The sequence below is a fragment of the Zea mays genome, chromosome 9, assembly GCF_902167145.1.
Source record: "Zea mays cultivar B73 chromosome 9, Zm-B73-REFERENCE-NAM-5.0, whole genome shotgun sequence".
NCBI classification, from domain to species: Eukaryota; Viridiplantae; Streptophyta; class Magnoliopsida; order Poales; family Poaceae; genus Zea; species Zea mays.
In genome coordinates, this window is record NC_050104.1 from 80,319,708 (window position 1) to 80,347,659 (window position 27,952).

At 44.8% G+C, this 27,952-nt stretch overlaps 1 pseudogene; it reads left to right on the top strand.

Moving 5' to 3' along the window:
• On the top strand, window positions 1-27,952 carry LOC109942322 (uncharacterized; annotated as a pseudogene).

Sequence of the window (27,952 nt, forward strand, 5' to 3'; positions counted from 1 at the left end):
GATCCAAAGTGGAAAAGGGAGGGAGGTTTTAAGAATGGGTATTGTTCTGTTCTAGAAAATGAACTCAAAGCAAGGCTACCAGGGTGTGGTCTCAGTGCTATTCCACACATTGAGTCTAGAGTGAGGCATTTTAGGACCAAGTATGGTGCTATTGAGGTCATGCTTGCTAAGAGTGGTTTTATTTGGGATGATAACAGAAAAATGGTGCAATGTGAGAAACAACAATATGAAGCCCATTGTAAGGTAACAACATCTCCTATGTTTGTTTCTGAATTTTACACAATTGGGTTTGGCAGCCACTGTTGTCTTCTATTACCATGCATTTTACATGAATGTACACTGTTTTTGGCTAGTCTGAGGATTTTTTAGATGTTGTTATTGGCTGCCAGCTTACAGTTCATAGATGAATTGCATGCTCATGCTACCTATGGAGACACATATGCATCTGTTATGTTAAAGTTTATTTTTTTTCACATATGCATCTGGATACACGTGTTTAAACTTCCAGATGCATGCTGTTCTGTTCTATTCTTAATAGACATGTTATGCTATGTTCTGTCTAAACTTCCATATTGTTATCGTGTTTATACTACACATGTTCTGTTCTCATACACATGTTCTGGATACACAGGTTCATACTGAAAGGGAAATAGGCTTACACCTTTCCCTAATTGATTATGGTGGTTGAATTGCCCAACACAAACAATTGGAGTAACTAGTTTGCTCTAGATTATAAGTTTTACAGGTGCCAAAGATCACAACAAACCAATAAAAAGACCAAGAAATGGTTCAAACATAGATAGCAAAAGACTACCAAAGTGTGCCCTGGTCTGGCGCACCGGACAGTGTCCGGTGCACCAGGGAATTCCAGTCTGAACTTGCCACCTTCGGGAATTCTGGGAGGCGCTCCACTATAATTCACCGGACTGTCCGGTGCGCTAGCGGAGTAACGGCTACACAGCGCCAACGGTCGTCTGCAACGAACAATAAATGTGCTACAGTGCGCGACTGCACGCGCAGAAGTCAGAGCAGCGCTAGAAGGCGCACCGGACAGTTAATAGTGACTGTCCGGTGCACCACCGGACTGTCCGGTGGCCCAGGAGTCAGAAGCTCCAACGGTCGAACCCTAACGGTCGGGTGACGTGGCTGGCGCACTAGACAGTGTCCGGTGGCGCACCGGATTGTCCGGTGCGCCATGCGACAGCAGCCTTCACCAACGGCTATTTTGGTGGTTGGGGTTATAAATACCCCCAACCACCCACCATTCATGGATCCAAGTTTTCAGCCTTCAAACCACATATAAGATCTATAGCATTCAATACAAGACACAAACAAGAGATCAAATCCTCTCCCAAGTCCAAAGATCATTCCAATCAAATAGTGACTAGTGAGAGAGACAATTGTGTTCTTTTGAGCTCTTGCGCTTGGATTGCTTTTCTTCTTCCTCTATTCTTGTGTTCAATTCACTTGTAATCAAAACAAGAGACACCAAGTTGTGGTGGTCCTTGTAGTGGACTGAGTGTCCCATTTGATTGAAGAGAAAGGCTCACTCGGTCTAGGTGACCATTTGAGAGAGAGAAAGGGTTGAAGAGACCCGGTCTTTGTGACCACCTCAACAGGGAGTAGGTTTGCAAGAACCGAACCTCGGTAAAACAAATCACCGTGTCATCCGCCTTTGTTCGCTTGTGATTTGTTTTTGCCCTCTCTTTCGAACTCATTTATATTTCTAACGCTAACCCCGGCTTGTAGTGTGTGCATAAGTTTATAAATTTCAGATTTGCCTATTCACCCTCCCCCTCTAGGTGACTTTCAATTGGTATCGGAGTCCGGTACTTCATTAGAGCCTAACCGCTCGAAGTGATGTCGGGAGATCACGCCAAGAAGGAGATGGTGACCGGCGAGAAGCCCGCCACAAGCCATGGGAAGGCTCCATCCAGGGAGTCCGACAACAAGATGAAGGGATCCCCTTCACACGACAAGTCGTGTCAGAGCGGCGAGAAGAAAAAGATGATGAAGAAAGTTGTCTACTACGAGACCGACTCTTCATCGCCATCCACCTCCGGCTCTGACACGCCGTCCGTCACTTCTAAGCGCCATGAGCGCAAGAAGTTTAGTAAGATTCCCCTACGCTATCCTCGCATTTCAAAACGTACTCCTTTACTTTCCGTCCCATTAGGCAAACCACCCATGTTTGATGGTGAACATTATAATATGTGGAGTGACAAAATGAGGCACCATCTAACCTCACTCCACACTAGTATTTGGGATGTTGTTGAGATTGGGGTATAGGTACCATCGCCGGGGGATGAACACTATGACACAGATGAAGTTGCCCAAATCCGGCACTTCAACTCCCAAGCCACCACTATACTCCTCGCCTCTCTAAGTCGAGAGGAGTATAACAAGGTGCAAGGGTTGAAGAGCGCCAAGGAGATTTGGGATGTGCTCAAAACCGCGCACGAAGGAGACGAGGTGACCATGATCACCAAGAGGGAAACGATCGAGGGGGAGCTCGGTCGCTTCATGCTTCACCCAGGGGAGGAGCCACAAGCAATGTACAACCGGCTCAAGACATTGGTGAACCAAGTGCGCAACCTCGGGAGCACCAAATGGGATGACCATGAGATGGTCAAGGTTATTCTTAGATCACTCGTATTTCTTAACCCTACTCAAGTTCAATTAATTCATGGTGATCCAAGATATAAACTAATGTCTCCCAAGGAAGTAATAGGAAAATTTGTGAACTTTGAATTGATGATCAAAGGCTCCAAAAAGATCATCGAGCAAGGCGCCTCCTCCTCCGTACCCGAGGCACAACCCGTTGCATTCAAGGCAACGGAGGAGAAGAAAGAAGACTCTACACCGAGTAGGGTCCCCATCGACGCCTCCAAGCTCGACAACGAGGAAATGGCGCTCATCATCAAGAGCTTTCACCAAATTCTCAAGCAAAGGAGAGGGAAGGACTACAAGCCCCGCTCCAAGAAAGTTTGCTACAAGTGTGGTAAGCCCGGTCATTTTATTGCAAAATGTCCATTATCTAGTGATACTGACAGGGGCGACGACAAGAAGGGAAAGAGAAGAGAAAAGAAGAGGTACTACAAGAAGAAGGGCGGCGATGCCCATGTTTGCCGGGAGTGGGACTCCGACGAGAGCTCCACCGACTCCTCCTCCGACGAGGACGCCGCAAACATCGCCGCCACCAAAGGCCTTCTCTTCCCCAACGTCGGGCACAAGTGCCTCATGGCAAAGGATGGCAAGAAGAAGAAGGTAAAATCTAGATCCTCCACTAAGTATGCAACATCTAGTGATGAGGCTAGCTCTAGTGATGATGAGGATGATTTATTGACACTTTTTGCCAACCTAAACATGCAACAAAAGGAGAAATTAAATGAATTGATTAGTGCTATTCATGATAAGATGAACTCTTGGATAGCCAAGAGGACTTTCTCATTAAGGAAAACAAAAAGCATGTTAAGGTTAAAAATGCTTATGCTCTAGAGGTAGAAAAATGTGAAAAATTAACTAGTGAGCTAAGCACTTGCCATAACACTATTTCTAGCCTTAGAAATGAAAATGGAAAATTAATTTCTAAGGTTGAGAAATCAAATGTTTGTGATGATTCACTTGTTAATCTTAGAAATGATAATGCTAGTTTAACTGCTAAGATTGACAAATTGAATGTATCTCTTTCTAGCCTTAAGATTGAAAATGTAAAATTAATTGCTAAGGCTAAAGATTTAAATGTTTGCAATGATGCTATTTCCAATCTTAGAGATGAGAATGCTATTTTACATGCTAAAATTGTTGAACTAAAAGATTGCAAACCCTCTACATCTACCGTTGAGCATGTTTCTATTTGCACTAGATGTAGAGATATTAATATAGATGCTATTCATGATCACCTTGCTATGATTCAACAACAAAATGATCAAATAGCAAAATTAGATGCTAAAATTGCTGAGCATGAATTAGAGAATGAAAAATTTAAATTTGCTCGTAGTATGCTTTATAGTGGGAGACGCCCTAGCATTAAGGATGGCATTGGCTTCCAACAGGGAGACAATGTCAAGCTTAATGCCCCTCCTAAAAGATTGTCTAACTTTGTTAAGGGCAAGGCTCCCATGGTTCAGGATAACGAGGGTTACATTTTATACCCTGTCGGTTATCCCGAACACAAAATTAGGAGAATTCACTCTAGGAAGTCTCACTCTGGCCCTAATCATGCTTTTATGTATAAGAGTGAGGCATCTAGTTCTAGGCAATCAACCCATGCTAAATTGCCTAAGAAGAAAACTCCTATAGAATCAAATGAACCTAATATTTCATTTAAGACTTTTGATGCTTCTTATGTGCTCACTAACAAATCAGGCAAAGTAGTTGCCAAATATGTTGGGGGCAAACACAAGGGGTCAAAGACTTGTGTTTGGGTACCCAAGGTGCTTGTTTCTAATGTCAAAGGACCCAAGACCGTTTGGGTACCTAAGAACAAGGCCTAAACTTGTTTTGTAGGTTTATGCATCCGGGGCTCAAGTTGGATCATCGATAGCGGGTGCACAAATCACATGACTGGGGAGAAAAAGATGTTCTCCTCATATGAGAAAAACCAAGATCCCCAACGAGCTATCACATTCGGGGATGGAAATCAAGGGTTGGTCAAAGGATTGGGTAAAATTGCTATATCACCTGACCATTCTATTTCCAATGTTTTTTCTTGTAGGTTCATTAGATTACAATTTGCTTTCTGTTTCTCAATTATGTAAAATGGGCTACAATTGTCTTTTTACGGATGTAGGTGTTACTGTCTTTAGAAGAAGTGATGATTCAGTAGCTTTTAAGGGAGTGTTAGAGGGTCAGCTATACTTAGTTGATTTCAATAGAGCTGAACTCGACACTTTCTTAATTGCTAAGACTAACATGGGTTGGCTCTGGCATTGCCGACTAGCCCACGTTGGAATGAAGAATCTTCACAAGCTTCTAAAGAGAGAGCACATTTTGGGACTAACCAATGTCATTTTGAGAAAGGCAGGATTTGTAGCGCATGTCAAGCAGGAAAGGAAGTTGGTGTTCATCATCCACACAAGAACATCATGACGACTGACAGGCCGCTTGAGCTACTCCACATAGACCTATTCGGCCCGATAGCTTACATAAGCATCAGTGGGAGTAATTACTATCTAGTTATTGTGGATGATTATTCTCACTTCACTTGGGTGTTGTTTTTGCAGGAAAAATCTCAAACCCAAGAGACTTTAAAGGGATTCTTGAGACGGGCTCAAAATGAGTTCGGCTTGAGGATCAAGAAAATAAGAAGCGACAACGGGACGGAGTTCAAGAACTCTCAAATTGAAGGCTTTCTTGAGGAGGAGGGCATCAAGCATGAGTTCTCTTCTCCCTACATGCCACAACAAAATGGTGTAGTGGAGAGGAAGAATAAAACTCTATTGGACATGGTAAGGACCATGCTTGATGAGTACAAAACTTTGGATCGGTTTTGGGCCGAGGCGGTTAACACCGCTTGCTACGCCATCAACTGGTTATACCTACATTGAATCCTCAAGAAGACATCTTATGAACTCCTCACCGGTAAAAAGCCCAATGTTTCATATTTTAGAGTCTTTGGTAGCAAATGCTTTATACTTGTTAAAAGAGGTACCTAAGGCTGTAGAAGGCTTTTTACTTGGTTATGATTCAAACACAAGGGCATATAAAGTCTTTAACAAGTCCATTGGACTAGTTGAAGTCTCTTGTGACATTGTGTTTGATGAGACTAACGGCTCTCAAGTAGAGCAAGTTGATCTTGATGAGCTAGATGATGAAGAGGCTCCATGCGTCGCGCTAAGGAATATGTCCATTGGGGATGTATGCCCTAAGGAATCCGAGGAGCCTCCACAAGCACAAGATCAACCATCTTCCTCAATGCAAGCATCTCCACTAACCCAAGATGAGGATCAAGCTCAAGAGGATGAAAATGAAGATCAAGAAGATGAGCCACCTCAAGAGGAGAACAATGATCAAGGGGGAGATGCTAATGATCAAGACAAGGAAGATGATGAGGGTCCAAGACCGCCACACCCAAGAGTCCACCAAGCAATCCAATGAGATCACCCCGTGAACACCATCCTCGGCGATATTCATAAGGGGGTAACCACTCAATCTCGTGTCGCTCATTTTTGTGAACATTACTCCTTTGTGTCTTCTATTGAGCCGTACAGGGTAGAAGACGCATTAAGGGATTCGGATTGGGTGTTGGCAATGCAAGAGGAGCTCAACAACTTCACGAGAAATGAGGTATGGCATTTAGTTTCACGTCCTAATCAAAATATTGTAGGAACCAAGTGGGTCTTCGCAACAAGCAATATGAGCATGGTGTGGTGACAAGGAACAAAGCCCAACTTGTGGCTAAGGGGTATTCACAAGTCGAAGGTTTGGATTTCGGTGAAACCTATGCACCCGTAGCTAGGCTTGAGTCAATTCGTATATTACTTGCCTATGCTACTTACCATGGCTTTAAGCTATATCAAATGGATGTGAAAAGTGCCTTCCTCAATGGACCAATCAAGGAAGAAGTCTATGTTGAGCAACCTCCCGACTTTGAAGATAGTGAGTATCCTAACCATGTCTATAAACTCTCTAAGGCGTTTTATGGGCTCAAGCAAGCCCCAAGAGCATGGTATGAATGCCTAAGAGATTTTCTTATAGCTAATGGCTTCAAAGTCGGAAAAGCCGATCCTACTCTTTTCACTAAAACAATTGCAAATGATTTGTTTGTATGCCAAATTTATGTTGATTATCATATTTGGGTCTACTAACAAATCTACATGTGAATAGTTTAGTAGGATTATGATTCAAAAATTCGAGATGTCAATGATGGGGGAGTTGAAGTATTTTCTAGGATTTCAAGTCAAGCAACTCCAAGAGGGCACCTTCATTAGCCAAACGAAGTACACTCAAGACATATTCACCAAGTTCAGGATGAAGGATGCCAAGCCCATCAAGACACCCATGGGAACCAATGGGCATCTCGACCTCAACATGGGAGGTAAATCCGTAGATCAAAAGGTATACTGGTCGATGATAGGTTCTTTACTCTATTTATGTGCTTCACGACCGGATATTATGCTTTCTGTATGCATGTGTGCAAGATTCCAAGCCGATCCTAAGGAAGTTCACCTTAGGGCCATTAAATGAATCTTGAGATATTTAGTTTACACTCCTAAGTTTGGTCTTTGGTACCCCAGGGGATCCACTTTTGATTTAATTGGTTATTCAGATGCTGATTGGGCAGGGTGTAAGATTGATAGAAAGAGCACATCAGGGACTTGTCAGTTCTTGGGAAGATCCCTGGTGTCTTGGGCTTCAAAGAAGCAAAATTCTGTCGCTCTTTCTACCGCCGAAGCCGAGTACATTGCCGCAGGGCATTGTTGCGCGCAATTACTTTGGATGAGGCAAACCCTTAGGGACTATGGTTACAAATTAACCAAAGTTCCTCTCCTATGTGATAATGAGAGTGCAATCCGCATGGCGGATAATCCCGTTGAGCACAGCCGCACTAAGCACATAGCCATTCAGTATCACTTTTTGAGGGATCACCAACAACGGGGAGATATCGAGATTGCTTACATTAACACTAAAGAACAATTAGCCGATATCTTTACCAAACCATTAGATGAGAAAACTTTTACCAAACTTAGGCATGAGCTAAATATTCTTGATTCTAGGAATTTGATTGATGTTTTGCACACATAGCTCATTTATATACCTTTGATTATCTCTTTCATTTGCTATGACTAATGTGTTCTTCAAGTGCATTTCATGCTAAGTCATAGATTGAAAAGGAAAATGGAGTCTTCGGCGAAGACAAGGCTTCCACTCCACTCCATCGAATTATTCATCCTTCGCCGTCACTCCGCACCGCTCTCCAATTTGGTATAATCTTCACTCATATATTATTTGCCAAAGGGGGAGAGAAAGTTGACAAAGGGCTTGTATTTCACTCACAAGTATCCGTTTTTGGCGATTCATGACAAAGGGGAGACAGTATGAGCCCAAAGCAAAAGGACCGCACCATCACTAATTTCAAAAATGTAGTCTTTCAAATTTGTGTTAAAAAAAGATTTTTTTTTTTCAATTGGTATCTTATTTTGATATAATTTCAAATTGGTATACCCTCTTCAAAATTAATATCTAAAACCCTCTTGAGCACTAAGAGGAGGATTTTATTAAGGGGGAGTTTTGTTTAGTCAAAGGAAAAGTATTTGAAACAAGGGGAGAAAATTTCATATCTTGAAAATGCTTCTCAAAATCTTATTCATATACCTTTGACTATTTGCAAAAGACTTGAAAAAGAATTTCCAAAACTTTGCAAAACAAAACAAGTGGTGCAAGCGTGGTCCAAAATTTTAAATAAAAATAAAACCATCCATGCATATCTTATGAAATGAATATTGGTTTAATTCCAAGCAACCTTTGCACTTACCTTATGCAAACTAGTTCAATTCTGCACTTTTATATTTGCTTTGGTTTGTGTTGGCATCAATCACCAAAAAGGGGGAGATTGAAAGGGAAATAGGCTTACACCTTTCCCTAATTGATTTAGGTGGTTGAATTGCCCAACACAAACAATTGGACTAACTAGTTTGCTCTAGATTATAAGTTTTACAGGTGCCAAAGGTTCACAACAAACCAATAAAAAGACCAAGAAAGGGTTCAAACATAGATAGCAAAAGACTACCAAAGTGTGCCCTGGTCTGGCGCACCGGACTGTCCGGTGTGCCACCGGACAGTGTCCGGTGCACCAAGTGAAAGGGAAATGTGCCCTTGGGCCATTTCTAAGTATTTTGGTGATTGAGTGCCAACACAAGTGCTTAAATGTGAATTCATGCTTATGGATGGACAAAGTGCAAAACAAGAGCAAAGGTATGTTTCTAAGTCTTAGTACATTGGTTTTGTGTACTAATATACTTGTCTAAGTATTAGAAACAGAAAGAAGAAGAAAAGAGAAGAGTTGGCTGGGTACAGCCAAAAGGCTGTTTCGGTCTGGGGCACCGGACTGTCCGGTGGTGCACCGGACAGTGTCCGGTGCGCCAGGCTGCCTCGAGCGAAGTGGCCACTCTCGGGAATTCGCCGACGGCGTACGGCTAAAATTCACCGGACTGTCCGGTGTGCACCGAACTGTCCGGTGAGCCAACGGTCGGACGGGCCAACGGTCGGCCGCGGAATCCGCGCACGACACGCGGCCGAGCCAACGGTCGGAAGGGGGCACCGGACTGTCCGGTGTGCACCGGACATGTCCGGTGCGCCAACGGCTCCCAGATCTGCAACGGTCGACTGCGCCATTTTTGGAAGGAAATCGGGCACCGGACAGTGTCCGGTGTGCACCGAACTGTCCGGTGCGCCCGATGACAGAAGGCAAGAATGGCCTTCCAGATTTGCTCTCAACGGCTCCTAGCTGCCTTGGGGCTATAAAAGGGACCCCTAGGCGCATGGAGAAGTAGACCAAGCAACCTCAGAGCATTCTTGATCATCCACACTCAGTCTTTGCGCATTCGTTTGTCATTCTCAGTGATTGGAGCTTCGTTCTAGTGAGAGCTTTGAGATAGTCTTTTGAGCTCGATTCTTGGCCGTGTGTGTGCACATTTTGCTGTGGATTTGTGTGTGTTGCTTCCCTCCCTTACTCCGTGTTTCTTTGTGAACTTCAAGTGTAAGGGTGAGAGACTCCAAGTTGTGGAGATTCCTCGCAAACGGGATTGAGAAAAAGCAAGCAAAACACCGTGGTATTCAAGTGGGTCTTTGGACCACTTGAGAGGGGTTGATTGCAACCCTCGTCCGTTGGGACGCCACAACGTGGAGTAGGCAAGCGTTGGTCTTGGCAGAACCACGGGATAAACCACTGTGTCATCTCTGTGTTTGATCTCTTGTGGTATTGTGTTTTGTTGAGACTCCTCTCTAGCCACTTGGCGATTATTGTGCTAATCCTTAACAAGTTTTTGTGGCTATAAGTTTAAGTTTCACAGGATCACCTATTCACCCCCCCTCTAGGTGCTCTCAATTGGTATTGGAGCAGTTCTCTTCACAAAGGGACTAACCGCCCGAAGAGATGGATCCTAAAGGGAAGGGAATCGTGATCAACGACAAGGAGAAGGAGTCCTTCGTCAACGAGCCAAGGGATGACAAGTCCAACGACTCAGGCTCGGGCCACAGACACAAAGATGGGAAGAAGAAGAAGACAAGACGCATCAAGGAGATCGTCTACTACGACAGCGATGAGTCTACTTCCTCCCAAAAGGACGACGACGACTACGATAGACGAAAGACGGTTAACTCAAACTTTTCTTTCGATTATTCGCGCATCCCGCATAGCTCAAATGCTCAATTACTCCCCATTCCACTTGGCAAGCCCCCTCACTTTGATGGAGAGGATTACGGATTTTTGAGCCACAAAATGCGTACTCACTTGTTTTCTCTCCATCCAAGCATTTGGGAGATTGTGGAAAGTGGAATGAAATTTGATAGCTCGGATAGCCCTGTGTTTATTAATGAACAGATTCATAAAAATGCACAAGCTACTACTATGTTGCTAGCCTCTTTGTGCAGGGACGAGTATCACAAGGTGAGCGGCTTGGACAATGCCAAGCAGATCTGGGACACCCTCAAGATCTCTCATGAGGGAAACAACGTCACCTTGCTCACCAAAATGGAGTTGGTGGAGGGCGAGCTTGGACGGTTCACGATGATAAGGGGCGAGGAGCCGACACAAACATACAACCGGCTCAAGACCCTTATCAACAAAATAAGGAGCTACGGGATCACACGATGGACGGACCACGACGTCGTCCGCCTAATGGTAAGGTCATTTACCGTTCTTGATCCTCATTTGGTGAACAATATTCATGAAAATCCCAGGTACACCAAGATGTCGCCCGAAGAAGTCCTTGGGAAATTCGTTAGCGGGCGAATGATGATCAAGGAGGCGAGGTACGTGGACGACGCCTTGAATGGTCCGATCAACGAGCCGCAACCCCTTGCTCTCAAGGCAACACGAAGCAAGGAGGCGCTACCTAGCAAGGTGGCACAGATTGAGGTGACCAGACTTAATGATGAAGAGATGGCTCTCATCATCAAAAGATTCAAGACGGTGCTTAAAGGTCGCAAGGGACAGCCAAGCAAGACCAAAGCCAAGGGGAAGTGCTCATGCTTCAAATGCGGTAAGCTTGGTCATTTTATTGCTAACTGTCCCGACAATGATAGTGATCAGGATCAAGGAAACAAGAGGGAGAAAAAGAAGAACTATAAGAAGGCAAAGGGCGAGGCTCATCTTGGCAAGGAGTGGGATTCGGACTGCTCTTCGTCTGACTCCGACAATGAAGGACTCGCCGCCACCGCCTTCAACAAGTCATCCCTCTTCCCCAACGAGCGTCACACTTGCCTCATGGCAAGGGAGAAGAAAGTAAGCACGCATAATACTTATGCTTCTTCAAGTGAGGATGAGTCTAGTGATGATGATGAGATAGATTACTCATGCTTATTCAAGGGATTAGATAGAACCAAGGTAGACAAAATTAATGAATTAATTGATGCCTTGAATGATAGGAATATACTTTTAGAAAAACAAGAGGATTTGTTGTATGAAGAGCATGATAAATTTGTAGAAGCTCAGAAATCTCTTGCTCTAGAAATTAAGAGGAATGAAATGCTCTCTAGTGAATTATCTTCTTGTCACGAAACTATTGCTAAGTTAAAAAGTTCTAATGATGATTTAAATGCTAAACTAGAAGTAGCTAGTAAATCTAATTCTTGTGTAGAAATTGTTGAAACTTGTAATAGGTGTAAAGATTTGGACATTGATGCTTGTAGTGATCATTTAGTTTCAATTTCCAAATTAAATGATGAATTAGCCTGTCTTAATGCCCAACTTAAGACTAGCAAGAATGAATTTGACAAGCTAAAATTTGCAAGGGATGCCTACACGATTGGTAGACACCCCTCAATTAAGGATGGACTTGGCTACAAGAGGGAAGCCAAGAACTTGACAAGCCATAAGGCTCCCATCTCCGCCAAGTTAAAAGGGAAGGCCCCTATGGCTAGTAGTGTGCAAAAGAACCATGCCTTTATGTACCATGATAGAAGACAACCTAGAAATGCGTATAGGAGTTGTAATGCATATAATGTCTTTGATTCTCATGCCATGTTTGCTTCTAGTTCTTCTTATGTGCATGATAGAAATGTTGGTAGGAGAAATGTTATTCATAATATGCCTAGGAAAAATGTTGTTAAAAAGGTAAATGAACCTTCTACAATTTATCATGCTTTAAATGCTTCCTTTGCTATTTGTAGAAAGGATAGGAAGATAGTTGCTAGAAAATTAGGGGCAAGATGCAAGGGAGACAAAACTTGCATTTGGGTCCCTAAGGATATTTGTGCTAACCTTGTAGGACCCAACATGAGTTGGGTACCTAAGACCCAAGCCTAAATTTGCCTTGCAGGTTTATGCATCCGGGGGTTCAAGCTGGATTATTGACAGCGGATGCACAAACCATATGACGGGGGAGAAGAAGATGTTCACCTCCTACGTCAAAAACAAAGATTCCCAAGATTCAATAATATTTGGTGATGGGAATCAAGGCAAGGTAAAAGGGCTAGGTAAAATTGCAATCTCCAATGAGCACTCTATCTCTAATGTGTTTTTAGTAGAGTCTCTTGGATATAATTTACTATCTGTTAGTCAATTGTGCAATATGGGATATAACTGTTTATTCACAAATATAGATGTGTCTGTCTTTAGAAGATGTGATGGTTCACTAGCTTTTAAGGGTGTACTAGACGACAAACTGTACTTAGTTGATTTTGCAAAAGAAGAGGCCGGTCTAGATGCATGCTTAATGGCTAAGACTTGCATGGGCTGGTTGTGGCATCGCCGCTTAGCACATGTGGGGATGAAGAACCTCCACAAGCTTCTAAAGGGAGAACACGTGATAGGTCTAACCAATGTCCATTTCGAAAAAGATAGACCTTGTGCAGCTTGTCAAGCAGGTAAACAAGTGGGAGGAGCACATCACAGCAAGAATGTGATGACCACGTCAAGACCTCTGGAGCTGCTGCATATGGACCTCTTCAGACCCGTTGCCTATCTGAGCATAGGGGGAAGTAAGTATGGTCTAGTCATTGTTGATGACTTTTCCCGCTTCACTTGGGTGTTCTTTTTGCAGGATAAGTCTGAAACCCAAGGGACCCTCAAGCGCTTCCTAAGGAGAGCTCAAAATGAGTTTGAGCTCAAGGTGAAGAAGATAAGGAGCGACAACGGGTCCGAATTCAAGAACCTTCAAGTGGAGGAGTTTCTTGAGGAGGAGGGGATGAAGCACGAGTTCTCCGCTCCCTACACACCTCAGCAAAATGGTGTGGTAGAGAGGAAGAACAGGACGCTCATCGATATGGCAAGGACGATGCTAGGAGAGTTCAAGACCCCCGAGTGCTTTTGGTCGGAAGCAGTGAACACGGCTTGCCACGCCATCAACAGGGTCTACCTTCATCGTCTCCTCAAGAAGACGTCGTATGAGCTACTAACCGGTAACAAACCAAATGTATCATACTTTCGTGTATTTGGGAGTAAATGCTACATTCTAGTGAAGAAGGGTAGAAATTCTAAGTTTGCTCCCAAAGCTGTAGAAGGGTTTTTGTTAGGTTATGACTCAAATACAAAGGCGTATAGAGTCTTCAACAAATCATCGGGTCTGGTTGAAGTCTCTAGCGACGTGGTATTTGATGAGACTAATGGCTCTCCCAGAGAGCAAGTTGTTAATTGTGATGATGTAGATGAAGAAGATGTTCCGACGGCTGCTATACGAACCATGGCGATTGGAGAAGTGCGGCCACAGGAACAAGATGAACGAGATCAACCGTCTTCCTCAACTATGGTGCTTCCTCCAACTCAAGACGATGAACAGGTTCATCAACAGGAGGCGTGTGATCAAGGGGGAGCACAAGATGATCATGTGATGGAGGAAGAAGCGCAACCAGCACCTCCAACCCAAGTTCGAGCGGTGATTCAAAGGGATCATCCCGTCGACCAAATTTTGGGTGACATTAGTAAGGGAGTAACTACTCGATCTCGATTAGTTAATTTTTGTGAGGATTACTCCTTTGTCTCTTCTATTGAGCCTTTCAGGGTAGAGGAGGCCTTGCTAGATCCGGATTGGGTATTGGCCATGCAGGAGGAACTCAACAACTTCAAGCGCAATGAAGTTTGGACACTGGTGCCTCGTCCCAAGCAAAATGTTGTGGGAACCAAGTGGGTGTTCCGCAACAAACAGGACGAGCACGGGGTGGTGACGAGGAACAAGGCTCGACTTGTGGCAAAAGGTTATGCCCAAGTCGCAGGTTTGGACTTTGAGGAGACTTTTGCTCCTGTGGCTAGGCTAGAATCAATTCGTATCTTGCTAGCATATGCCGCTCACCATTCTTTCAGGTTGTACCAAATGGATGTGAAGAGCGCGTTCCTGTCACACCCGGATTTTAGGGGTCCAAAGCCCGGGCGCGAACATAAACACCAGGTGTGCTGGGACCAAGTCTCACACATATGATGCATAGTGGCACAGGATCGAATGTCACATCTTTATATATAACAGGAGTTCTATACAAAATAAATAATTACATTATAAGGAGACAACGGTCCAGCAACCCAAAGTTGACTGGGAGACGACGACCTAGACCTCTCACGAACACATCGCAGCATCCTCCATGCGCCTCATCCTGCGGTACCTGCTCTTGACCTGTGGGGGGGTGTGAGACAGCAAGAGTGAGCTCACATACGTTCATCGCTCAACAAGTTGTGGGGAATAATGTGCATGAACTCGCCAAAAGTGAGAGCTCACGTGAAGTGTAAGGCTTACCAACAGAGATGGTTGAAGCTGAGCATTGCTTTTAAAGTTGGTCAAAATTTTATTAGCAATTACTAAGTATAAGTAAATACCAACCCAATTAAATAGTAGAACAGAAGTAACAACATCACATGCGATGCAATGCATATGACAAATTGAATTTAGTTCCATAAGTTAATCATGTGAGGGTCCGAGCTGCTCATGACCGTGAGCACGGCTAGTATACCAGTTTTACACTCTGCAGAGGTGGCGCATCTTTACCCACAAGTCATGTTACCCATCTGCCAAGGGATCGCGACTTCCCATACACCTCTACCGAGGAGGCGAGGCAGGGTAACACTACGAGGCCTTTACAAAGTTCCACTAGCTTCAGAAAACCCGCTACAGTTTATAGGAAGCTCCAATGCAGGAATTCCCTTGCAGGACCGCCATCGCAGCAAAATCCTCCCGAGGGCCTCCCTACACTGACCACTCCCCTACTGCCCTTGCCCCTTTCGGGTAAGGTAGTCCTCCACTAGCTTTCCTAATTAATCAGCCAAGGGCGTCCCATTATACCCTTGTGGTAGCACTGTTTTCCCGGGTGGTCGCTCCATGTTCCAATTAACATAATGATCTTATCATGAACGATAAATAACAACGGATAACAAAAGTATAATCATGTGTAATGTATCTTCATACCCAAAACCACATAAAGCACTAGCAAGTACTACCCAAAAAGGTCAGTGGTAACAAGGTATAAAGATAATCAAACTAGGGTAACCTATTGGGTCCCATCAAAATTAACCTATGCAGATCATTATGATTAATGAGAACATGGCTGGGTAAAAAGAAGTGATCAAGGGCACAACTTGCCTGGGACTTGAGATTCCAGGTACCAGGATGATTCTTCAGATCCTCGAAACCTCACTGCTAGTCGTAGCAATACAAACAAACATGGTATAGACAAAATTAACATCACACCAAACATAAGTACAAATTGAATAAGAATATTCTACACGTTGCTACGAGATCGCGGAATCGAGAACTACTAACATCGGAGTTACGATTAAGGAGTTATGATTTTATAGAAGATCTGTGTGAATAATTATCTCAACTTTAATCTAAGTTATAAATTGACCACTGATCATAGTTTAGTAAATAATGATGAACGCATTAACGAGACTAACCAACATAAGTTAAATAAAGATCTAATCATAAAATAATGAGACATGGTATAATAAATATTGCTATTGTGTAATAGATATTTTTACGAGACTAACGCAACTGGAATGAGTCAAATCGGAATTAAAATGAGGAAGTTATGAATTTTCCAATATTAAGGCATTCTTTTTGTACTAAAAATGATTTCTGCCCTTAATTAATTCAATTTCCTCAGTGAACTGTACTGCGCGCACAAAACTGGAAAATTCCAGGGTCAGTCTGCAAAACTGACCCAGACTCAGCATACTCTACGCAGGACTGCGGGTTTGTTTCTCTAAAACTTAGGGCCTCATCTGCAAAAGCGACGCAACGAAGGGGGTACCATGCGCTCAGATCCACACGATTCCCTATCAGCGGTCCAGATTAGACTCTGTTATCTACGAAACAGTACGCCACGCTGGCCGATGGATCTCCCATCGATGGTGCAGAGTTTAAACGAGAGCGCCTGGTCGGATCCGTTCGATCGCAATCTAACGGTTCCTGTTATCTCTATCCGAAGCGTTACGCGGCAACCAAATCTGGGCCATCAAAAGAATATCCAACGGCACCAGGCCTTCTTCTATCTCTGTGGGCCACGGCGAACAGCACGCACCGCGCGACGGCGAGGCCACCGGAGCAACACCCGGCCAACCCCACGGTGATTCTATGGTTTATTACCCAGACTAATCAAACCTAGACTAAGCGGCAACCAACATGAATCCAGGGGAGACATCCATACCTTGAGTTGCGTGCCCAACATCCCTGGCCACGGGACGCCACAGCCCTGCGGCGGCAAAAGAGCGACGACGAGAAATTCGCACTGCACCCAGGCGTCCCGGAGATGCTCCCAGCCCGGTTCCGCGAACTCGGCCCTGCTCAAATCTCTGAATCGACCGCGGCCGTCCCGCCGAAACCCGCTCCCGATGAACGCTCAAAATGCCACCTTCGCGAATCCGCCCAACGGCCGACTGCAGTCGCAGAGGAATCCCGACGGCGGCGGTGGTCAACCCGAGCTCAGATCCCGCCGGTTCGAGCTCGCGATTTCCCAACGTTGCCGGTGCCGTGAGGGGGTTTACGTGATTGGGTTCGAGGGCACGAGAGAGGGATTTCCCCGTCATATAACCAGGAGCCTAGGGAGTCGCCATGCAAGTCCGGCATGCCCGGCCGGTGGTTACGGAGGTAGTTGGTAGGTGGGCAGATGCGGGCGAGTTTGTTGCGCAGCGGAAGGTGGGAGAAAGTCCCCTGGCACCACGGAGTCCGCGCGAGGTGGCGATGGATCCGCCTGGCGCGACGCTTTCCGCGCGGCGACGAAGACCGAGAGGTGGAAGACGGGTCCTCAACCAGTCTACCAGGCCGAGGCGCGAGATGGGGCCCGCGTGGCAGTGGCACGAGCGAGGGGCGCACAGCGCGGCGTGAGACACCGAGGACCCAGGCCCGCACGTCAGTGACTTCACAGAAAAGAAAAAAGGAAACGAGGAAATGGGCTGCCGTGGGTGAGTTTGTGTATTGGGTTGAAAGTGAGGTCAGGGCCCGGTTAGGTTAGGTTTGTTTTATTCTTTTCTGTTTTATTTTTTTTTCTTTTCATTTTTTCAAATTTCAAATTTGAATATGGATCTTGTTATGAATTTCGCCATTGGCCAAATGTTCAACTTCATTTCTCCAGTGTAACAATAGTATTTGTTTTTATATACTTATTTTTATCAACAAAATATTTTATTTCTCCTCCTTTCCAATTTCTAGAATTTCTTTTAGGATTTAATTTTCCCATTGGGGTATTAACATAATTATTTTTTTTGTTTACCATATTTTTATATCATCACAAAATGCACACAAAGTAAGATCCAGCATGATGCACAGGTTGTTTATGTGCCACTTGTTAATTATTCACTTTTCAATGTGGTTATTCACATGTACCAATGAGTAAAGGCAACACATATAGGGAGAATAATCTTAGTTCTTATGCTTTTACAAATTTGGGTATTACAAATCCTACCCCCTTAAAAATAATCTCGTCCCCGAGATTTAGGAGGAAAGAGGATACAAGTCTATCTTGTAGTCTAGATTTCATTTTCTAATTAGTTCTAGTACGAAAAGAATTTTTTTTTATAGTCTATATCAAATTATCAGGTGATTAGGAAGGCATATGTATGGCCACCTTATTATGTAGGATAAAAGATGTCCTAGAAGTATGAGTAGGTGTTGGTAAGAAAGAGTGGGGTAAGGGAAAGACTCCGCCCCAGATTGTGGATCTTGATTCCTTTGGAGGTATGGCTTGAATATTATCATTCCTCAACGAGTTTGATCTTGTTCTTCTCGAATCTTGGGGTCTTCTTCCGGATTAGGGACAAGAGGTCAATATGAGTTTCTAAGACCATGGTAGAATCTTTTGAGATTAGTTAGATCTATTAGGATAAGATGAGAATCTTTTCGAGACGAGATGAATCTATTAATGTAAGAGAGTATCTTTTAAGACAAGATGGATCTTATTAAGAGAGAGTCTTTTAAGATAAGAGGGATATATATGAAATAGGTACACTTTTATGGAGGATAATCTAAGTTGTCTAGTTACCTTATGAATTCTATTTATGCCTATATGTATATGCAGATGTAATTGTGGACATTACTCCACCACTCATCACACTCAATCAAAGATCCAAATCAGACAAATATCATAAGAACAAACATTCAAGCATACAAATACCTATAAAAATAGTTTTGTTTTTGTTCCTAAGAGTAGGTCTCCTATTCCTAAAGTCACTTTAGGCACAGGATTTCAAAGTGTGAAATCCACATTTGTCTTTAGAATGAAAAGGTAAGAATAATCAGAGTAAAGCGGAAATAGATGAGAAAAGATTAAGAAAAGTTTAGAAAAGAATCAGAGTAGCAAGGTTAAGTAAAGAATGCTTGTCCAGTTCTATCTAGGTTTCGTCCTACAGTCAACATTCCTCTGATACCACTTCTATCACACCCGGATTTTAGGGGTCCAAAGCCCGGGCGCGAACATAAACACCAGGTGTGCTGGGACCAAGTCTCACACATATGATGCATAGTGGCACAGGATCGAATGTCACATCTTTATATATAACAGGAGTTCTATACAAAATAAATAATTACATTATAAGGAGACAACGGTCCAGCAACCCAAAGTTGACTGGGAGACGACGACCTAGACCTCTCACGAACACATCGCAGCATCCTCCATGCGCCTCATCCTGCGGTACCTGCTCTTGACCTGTGGGGGGGTGTGAGACAGCAAGAGTGAGCTCACATACGTTCATCGCTCAACAAGTTGTGGGGAATAATGTGCATGAACTCGCCAAAAGTGAGAGCTCACGTGAAGTGTAAGGCTTACCAACGGAGATGGTTGAAGCTGAGCATTGCTTTTAAAGTTGGTCAAAATTTTATTAGCAATTACTAAGTATAAGTAAATACCAACCCAATTAAATAGTAGAACAGAAGTAACAACATCACATGCGATGCAATGCATATGACAAATTGAATTTAGTTCCATAAGTTAATCATGTGAGGGTCCGAGCTGCTCATGACCGTGAGCACGGCTAGTATACCAGTTTTACACTCTGCAGAGGTGGCGCATCTTTACCCACAAGTCATGTTACCCATCTGCCAAGGGATCGCGACTTCCCATACACCTCTACCGAGGAGGCGAGGCAGGGTAACACTACGAGGCCTTTACAAAGTTCCACTAGCTTCAGAAAACCCGCTACAGTTTATAGGAAGCTCCAATGCAGGAATTCCCTTGCAGGACCGCCATCGCAGCAAAATCCTCCCGAGGGCCTCCCTACACTGACCACTCCCCTACTGCCCTTGCCCCTTTCGGGTAAGGTAGTCCTCCACTAGCTTTCCTAATTAATCAGCCAAGGGCGTCCCATTATACCCTTGTGGTAGCACTGTTTTCCCGGGTGGTCGCTCCATGTTCCAATTAACATAATGATCTTATCATGAACGATAAATAACAACAGATAACAAAAGTATAATCATGTGTAATGTATCTTCATACCCAAAACCACATAAAGCACTAGCAAGTACTACCCAAAAAGGTCAGTGGTAACAAGGTATAAAGATAATCAAACTAGGGTAACCTATTGGGTCCCATCAAAATTAACCTATGCAGATCATTATGATTAATCAGAACATGGCTGGGTAAAAAGAAGTGATCAAGGGCACAACTTGCCTGGGACTTGAGATTCCAGGTACCAGGATGATTCTTCAGATCCTCGAAACCTCACTGCTAGTCGTAGCAATACAAACAAACATGGTATAGACAAAATTAACATCACACCAAACATAAGTACAAATTGAATAAGAATATTCTACACGCTGCTACGAGATCGCGGAATCGAGAACTACTAACATCGGAGTTACGATTAAGGAGTTATGATTTTATAGAAGATCTGTGTGAATAATTATCTCAACTTTAATCTAAGTTATAAATTGACCACTGATCATAGTTTAGTAAATAATGATGAACGCATTAACGAGACTAACCAACATAAGTTAAATAAAGATCTAATCATAAAATAATGAGACATGGTATAATAAATATTGCTATTGTGTAATAGATATTTTTACGAGACTAACGCAACTGGAATGAGTCAAATCGGAATTAAAATGAGGAAGTTATGAATTTTCCAATATTAAGGCATTCTTTTTGTACTAAAAATGATTTCTGCCCTTAATTAATTCAATTTCCTCAGTGAACTGTACTGCGCGCACAAAACTGGAAAATTCCAGGGTCAGTCTGCAAAACTGACCCAGACTCAGCATACTCTACGCAGGACTGCGGGTTTGTTTCTCTAAAACTTAGGGCCTCATCTGCAAAAGCGACGCAACGAAGGGGGTACCATGCGCTCAGATCCACACGATTCCCTATCAGCGGTCCAGATTAGACTCTGTTATCTACGAAACAGTACGCCACGCTGGCCGATGGATCTCCCATCGATGGTGCAGAGTTTAAACGAGAGCGCCTGGTCGGATCCGTTCGATCGCAATCTAACGGTTCCTGTTATCTCTATCCGAAGCGTTACGCGGCAACCAAATCTGGGCCATCAAAAGAATATCCAACGGCACCAGGCCTTCTTCTATCTCTGTGGGCCACGGCGAACAGCACGCACCGCGCGACGGCGAGGCCACCGGAGCAACACCCGGCCAACCCCACGGTGATTCTATGGTTTATTACCCAGACTAATCAAACCTAGACTAAGCGGCGACCAACATGAATCCAGGGGAGACATCCATACCTTGAGTTGCGTGCCCAACATCCCTGGCCACGGGACGCCACAGCCCTGCGGCGGCAAAAGAGCGACGACGAGAAATTCGCACTGCACCCAGGCGTCCCGGAGATGCTCCCAGCCCGGTTCCGCGAACTCGGCCCTGCTCAAATCTCTGAATCGACCGCGGCCGTCCCGCCGAAACCCGCTCCCGATGAACGCTCAAAATGCCACCTTCGCGAATCCGCCCAACGGCCGACTGCAGTCGCAGAGGAATCCCGACGGCGGCGGTGGTCAACCCGAGCTCAGATCCCGCCGGTTCGAGCTCGCGATTTCCCAACGTTGCCGGTGCCGTGAGGGGGTTTACGTGATTGGGTTCGAGGGCACGAGAGAGGGATTTCCCCGTCATATAACCAGGAGCCTAGGGAGTCGCCATGCAAGTCCGGCATGCCCGGCCGGTGGTTACGGAGGTAGTTGGTAGGTGGGCAGATGCGGGCGAGTTTGTTGCGCAGCGGAAGGTGGGAGAAAGTCCCCTGGCACCACGGAGTCCGCGCGAGGTGGCGATGGATCCGCCTGGCGCGACGCTTTCCGCGCGGCGACGAAGACCGAGAGGTGGAAGACGGGTCCTCAACCAGTCTACCAGGCCGAGGCGCGAGATGGGGCCCGCGTGGCAGTGGCACGAGCGAGGGGCGCACAGCGCGGCGTGAGACACCGAGGACCCAGGCCCGCACGTCAGTGACTTCACAGAAAAGAAAAAAGGAAACGAGGAAATGGGCTGCCGTGGGTGAGTTTGTGTATTGGGCTGAAAGTGAGGTCAGGGCCCGGTTAGGTTAGTTTTGTTTTATTCTTTTCTGTTTTATTTTTTTTTCTTTTCATTTTTTCAAATTTCAAATTTGAATATGGATCTTGTTATGAATTTCGCCATTGGCCAAATGTTCAACTTCATTTCTCCAGTGTAACAATAGTATTTGTTTTTATATACTTATTTTTATCAACAAAATATTTTATTTCTCCTCCTTTCCAATTTCTAGAATTTCTTTTAGGATTTAATTTTCCCATTGGGGTATTAACATAATTATTTTTTTTTGTTTACCATATTTTTATATCATCACAAAATGCACACAAAGTAAGATCCAGCATGATGCACAGGTTGTTTATGTGCCACTTGTTAATTATTCACTTTTCAATGTGGTTATTCACATGTACCAATGAGTAAAGGCAACACATATAGGGAGAATAATCTTAGTTCTTATGCTTTTACAAATTTGGGTATTACAGTTCCTCAATGGGCCGATCAAGGAGGAGGTGTACGTAGAGCAACCCCTGGCTTCGAGGATGAACGGTACCCCGACCATGTGTGTAAGCTCTCTAAGGCGCTCTATGGACTTAAGCAAGCCCCAAGAGCATGGTATGAATGCCTTAGAGACTTTTTAATTGCCAATGCTTTCAAGGTTGGGAAAGCCGATCCAACTCTTTTTACTAAGACTTGCAATGGTGATCTTTTTGTGTGCCAAATTTATGTCGATGACATAATATTTTGTTCTACTAATCAAAAGTCTTGTGAAGAGTTTAGCAGGGTGATGACGCAGAAATTTGAGATGTCGATGATGGGCGAGTTGAACTACTTTCTTGGGATCCAAGTAAAGCAATTCAAGGACGGCACCTTCATCTCCCAAACAAAGTACACGCAAGACTTGCTGAAGCGGTTTGGGATGAAGGACGCCAAGCCCGCAAAGACTCCGATGGGGACCGACGGACACACCGACCTCAACAAAGGAGGTAAGTCCGTTGATCAAAAAGCATACCGGTCAATGATAGGGTCTTTACTTTATTTATGTGCTAGTAGACCGGATATTATGCTTAGCGTATGCATGTGTGCTAGATTTCAATCCGATCCTAAGGAGTGTCACTTAGTGGCGGTGAAGCGAATTCTTAGATATTTGGTTGCTACGCCTTGCTTCGGGCTCTGGTATCCAAAGGGGTCTACCTTTGACTTGGTTGGATACTCAGATTCCGACTATGCTGGATGTAAGGTCGATAGGAAGAGTACATCGGGGACGTGCCAATTCTTAGGAAGGTCCCTGGTGTCGTGGAACTCTAAGAAACAAACTTCCGTTGCCCTATCCACCGCTGAGGCCGAGTACGTTGCCGCAGGACAGTGTTGCGCGCAACTACTTTGGATGAGGCAAACCCTCCGGGACTTTGGCTACAATCTGAGCAAAGTCCCACTCCTATGTAACAATGAGAGTGCTATCCGCATGGCGGAAAATCCTGTTGAACACAGCCGCACAAAGCACATAGACATCCGGCATCACTTTTTGAGAGACCACCAGCAAAAGGGAGATATCGAAGTGTTTCATGTTAGCACCGAGAACCAGCTAGCCGATATCTTTACCAAGCCTCTAGATGAGAAGACCTTTTGCAGGTTGCGTAGTGAGCTAAATGTCTTAGATTCGCGGAACTTGGATTGATTTATAGCATACATGTGTTTATGTCCTTGATCATGTTCATTCTGCATTTTGTTGCTTATTGTGGTGCTCAAGTTGTACAAACATTCCCCGGACCTCACAAGTCCTTGTGTAAGTGATGCACATATTTAGGGGGAGTTGTGCTACAACTTGACCCTTTGAGACTAACCATATGCTTGAGTTTGGTTGTTTTAGTCTCCAAGGAGGATTGAAAGGGAAAAGGTGGACTTGGACCATGCAAGACTTCCACTGCACTCCGATGAAAAGAGTAACTTTTCCAAGTTCATCTTTATACTCTTATTGCCTTTGTGTTCTTATTTGAAGATTTTGGTGAGGCAATGGGGTTAAAGGGCCAAGATTGATCCCGTTTTGGTGCTTGATGCCAAAGGGGGAGAAAATAAAGGCCAAAGTGATAAATGGATCAGCTACCACTTGAGAAATTTTGAAAATAGTAGAATAGAGCTTTTGGTTTGTCAAAACTCTTGCATTGTCTCTTTTGTCAAAAGTTGGCCTCTTGTGGGGAGAAGTGTTGATTATGGGAAATAGGGGCTTTTGGTTTGTCAAAACTCTTGCATTGTCTCTTTTGTCAAAAGTTGGCCTCTTGTGGGGAGAAGTGTTGATTATGGGAAATAGGGGGAGTTTTTGAAATCTTTGATCAATCTCTTTTGGAATGACTCTCTTTATGCTTCAACATGTGTGTTTGACTTAGAGATAGAGATTTGAGTTTGATTTGCAAAAACAAACCAAGTGGTGGCAAAGGATGATCCATATATGCCAAAAATGAATCAAAATAAATTTGAGTTTTATTTGAAGTGATTTTGCACTTATTCTAGTTGCTTTATGTTGTGTTGGCACAAATCACCAAAAAGGGGGAGATTGAAAGGGAAATGTGCCCTTGGGCCATTTCTAAGTATTTTGGTGATTGAGTGCCAACACAAGTGCTTAAATGTGAATTCATGCTTATGGATGGACAAAGTGCAAAACAAGAGCAAAGGTATGTTTCTAAGTCTTAGTACATTGGTTTTGTGTACTAATATACTTGTCTAAGTATTAGAAACAGAAAGAAGAAGAAAAGAGAAGAGTTGGCTGGGTACAGCCAAAAGGCTGTTTCGGTCTGGGGCACCGGACTGTCCGGTGGTGCACCGGACAGTGTCCGGTGCGCCAGGCTGCCTCGAGCGAAGTGGCCGCTCTCGGGAATTCGCCGACGGCGTACGGCTAAAATTCACCGGACTGTCCGGTGTGCACCGGACTGTCCGGTGAGCCAACGGTCGGCCGGGCCAACGGTCGGCCGCGGAATCCGCGCACGACACGTGGCCGAGCCAACGGTCGGAAGGGGGCACCGGACTGTCCGGTGTGCACCGGACATGTCCGGTGCGCCAACGGCTCCCAGATCTGCAACGGTCGACTGCGCCATTTTTGGAAGGAAATCGGGCACCGGACAGTGTCCGGTGTGCACCGGACTGTCCGGTGCGCCCGATGACAGAAGGCAAGAATGGCCTTCCAGATTTGCTCTCAACGACTCCTAGCTGCCTTGGGGCTATAAAAGGGACCCCTAGGCGCATGGAGAAGTAGACCAAGCAACCTCAGAGCATTCTTGATCATCCACACTCAGTCTTTGCGCATTCGTTTGTCATTCTCAGTGATTGGAGCTCCGTTCTAGTGAGAACTTTGAGATAGTCTTTTGAGCTCGATTCTTGGCCGTGTGTGTGCACATTTTGCTGTGGATTTGTGTGTGTTGCTTCCCTCCCTTACTCCGTGTTTCTTTGTGAACTTCAAGTGTAAGGGTGAGAGACTCCAAGTTGTGGAGATTCCTCGCAAACGGGATTGAGAAAAAGCAAGCAAAACACCGTGGTATTCAAGTGGGTCTTTGGACCACTTGAGAGGGGTTGATTGCAACCCTCGTCCGTTGGGACGCCACAACGTGGAGTAGGCAAGCGTTGGTCTTGGCCGAACCACGGGATAAACCACTGTGTCATCTCTGTGTTTGATCTCTTGTGGTATTGTGTTTTGTTGAGACTCCTCTCTAGCCACTTGGCGATTATTGTGCTAATCCTTAACAAGTTTTTGTGGCTATAAGTTTAAGTTTCACAAGATCACCTATTCACCCCCCTCTAGGTGCTCTCACCAAGGAATTCCACTCTGAACTTGCTGTTGGGGCGAAGGCAGAGACGCCACCCTTCGCTCGTCGCCTCTCGCTGCAGTCGCTGGTTTGACGAAGACAAAACGGGCAGGGACACCCTTCGCTTCATTCAGCACCAGACGAAGGCCTGCGGTGACGTCTCCCCGCAGCACGGCCTCGTCCTGCTCTGAGGCCCACGTGTGATCTGGCCCATTGTAACGGGCCCCGCGTGACCGCCTTTGTGTTACGGGCCTAGTTTGTAAAGGCATTCTTGTAAGTACAGCTTGTAACCCTGCTTTATGGGAATATTCTGGGGATAAACCAGGTGTCCGAGGGCACATGCGTCCTTAACACAAGGCGCTGGGCACTCAGATACCTATAAATACCCCCGCACAGTGCCCGTGAGAGGCTAGACATTAACAGAGCTATTTGCCCCCGTGCACGTATCCCTGTCGACACCACCGTTCATCCTTGTTGGCCTCTTTACTACTGAGAGCAAGTTCCAACACTTGCCACCTTCGGGAATTCTGGGAGGCGCTCCGCTATAATTCACCGGACTGTCAGGTGTAGCACCGGACTGTTCGGTGCACCAGCGGAGTAACGGCTACACAGCGCCAACGGTCGTCTGCAACGAACAATAAATGCGCTACAGTGCGCGACTGCGCGCGCAGAAGTCAGACAAGCGCCAGAAGGCGCACCGGACATTGAATAGTGACTGTCCGGTGCACCACCGGACTGTCTGGTGGCCCAGAAGTCAGAAGCTCCAATGGTCGAACCCTAACGGTCGGGTGACGTGGCTGGCGCACCGGACAGTGTCCGGTGGCGCACCGGACTGTCCGGTGTGCCATGCGACAGCAGCCTTCACCAACGGCTTTTTTGGTGGTTGGGGTTATAAATACCCCCAACCACCCACCATTCATGGATCCAAGTTTTCAGCCTTCAAACTTCATACAAGAGCTATAGCATTCAATACAAGACACAAACAAGAGATCAAATCCTCTCCCAAGTCCAAGGATCATTCCAATCAAATAGTGACTAGTGAGAGAGACAATTGTGTTCTTTTGAGCTCTTGCGCTTGGATTGCTTTTCTTCTTCCTCTATTCTTGTGTTCAATTCACTTGTAATCAAAACAAGAGACACCAAGTTGTGGTGGTCCTTGTAGTGGACTGAGTGTCCCATTTGATTGAAGAGAAAGGCTCACTCGGTCTAGGTGACCGTTTGAGAGAGGGAAAGGGTTGAAAGAGACCCGGTCTTTTTGACCACCTCAACGGGGAGTAGGTTTGCAAGAACCGAACCTCGGTAAAACAAATCATTGTGTCATTCGCCTTGTTCGCTTGTGATTTGTTTTCGCCCTCTCTTTCGGACTCATTTATATTTCTAACGCTAACCCCGGCTTGTAGTGTGTGCTTAAGTTTATAAATTTCAGATTTGCCTATTCACCCCCCCTCTAGGCGACTTTCACATACACAATTCGGTCTATTGTATTATTGATGAAAAGTTTGTTTCTTTATAGGATAATCCTGATGCAAAGGGACTTTATGGTATTGCATTTCCACATTTCGATACCTTGGCTGCTATATATGGCAAGGACATAGCTACTGGAGAAGGGGCTGAGGGCTTGGTGAGGTTGTAACTAACATGGAGAAAGAAATAGCTACGGGAGAAGATTGTCAAGTAGTGTAAGAAGATAGGATTTCTATGGATACACCACAATGTTCTTTGGATAATAGGAACTCAGATCATTCAACTTCATCGAGCAGCAAAAGAAGGAAGAAACACAAAGATAGCATGTCAAGTGACCCATTCTTGGATTTAGCAAGTGGAATCCGTGGTGATCTTAACAAAGCCTCACAACACTTTGGAAGGATGGTAGAAGTGATGGAGATGGAAGCAAAAAAGGATCAAATGCAAGAGTTACAAGAGAAGTCTGTTGTTGAGTTGACTAGACTTGGTTTTGGGGGTAGTGAACTGCTCAAAGTCGTTGCTGTTTTTGTGAAGGTCCCTAATCAGATGACGATACTTTTCACGCTTCCTGAGACTCTTAGGAGAGAATTCATCCTGAACATGATTGCAGATAATAACTAA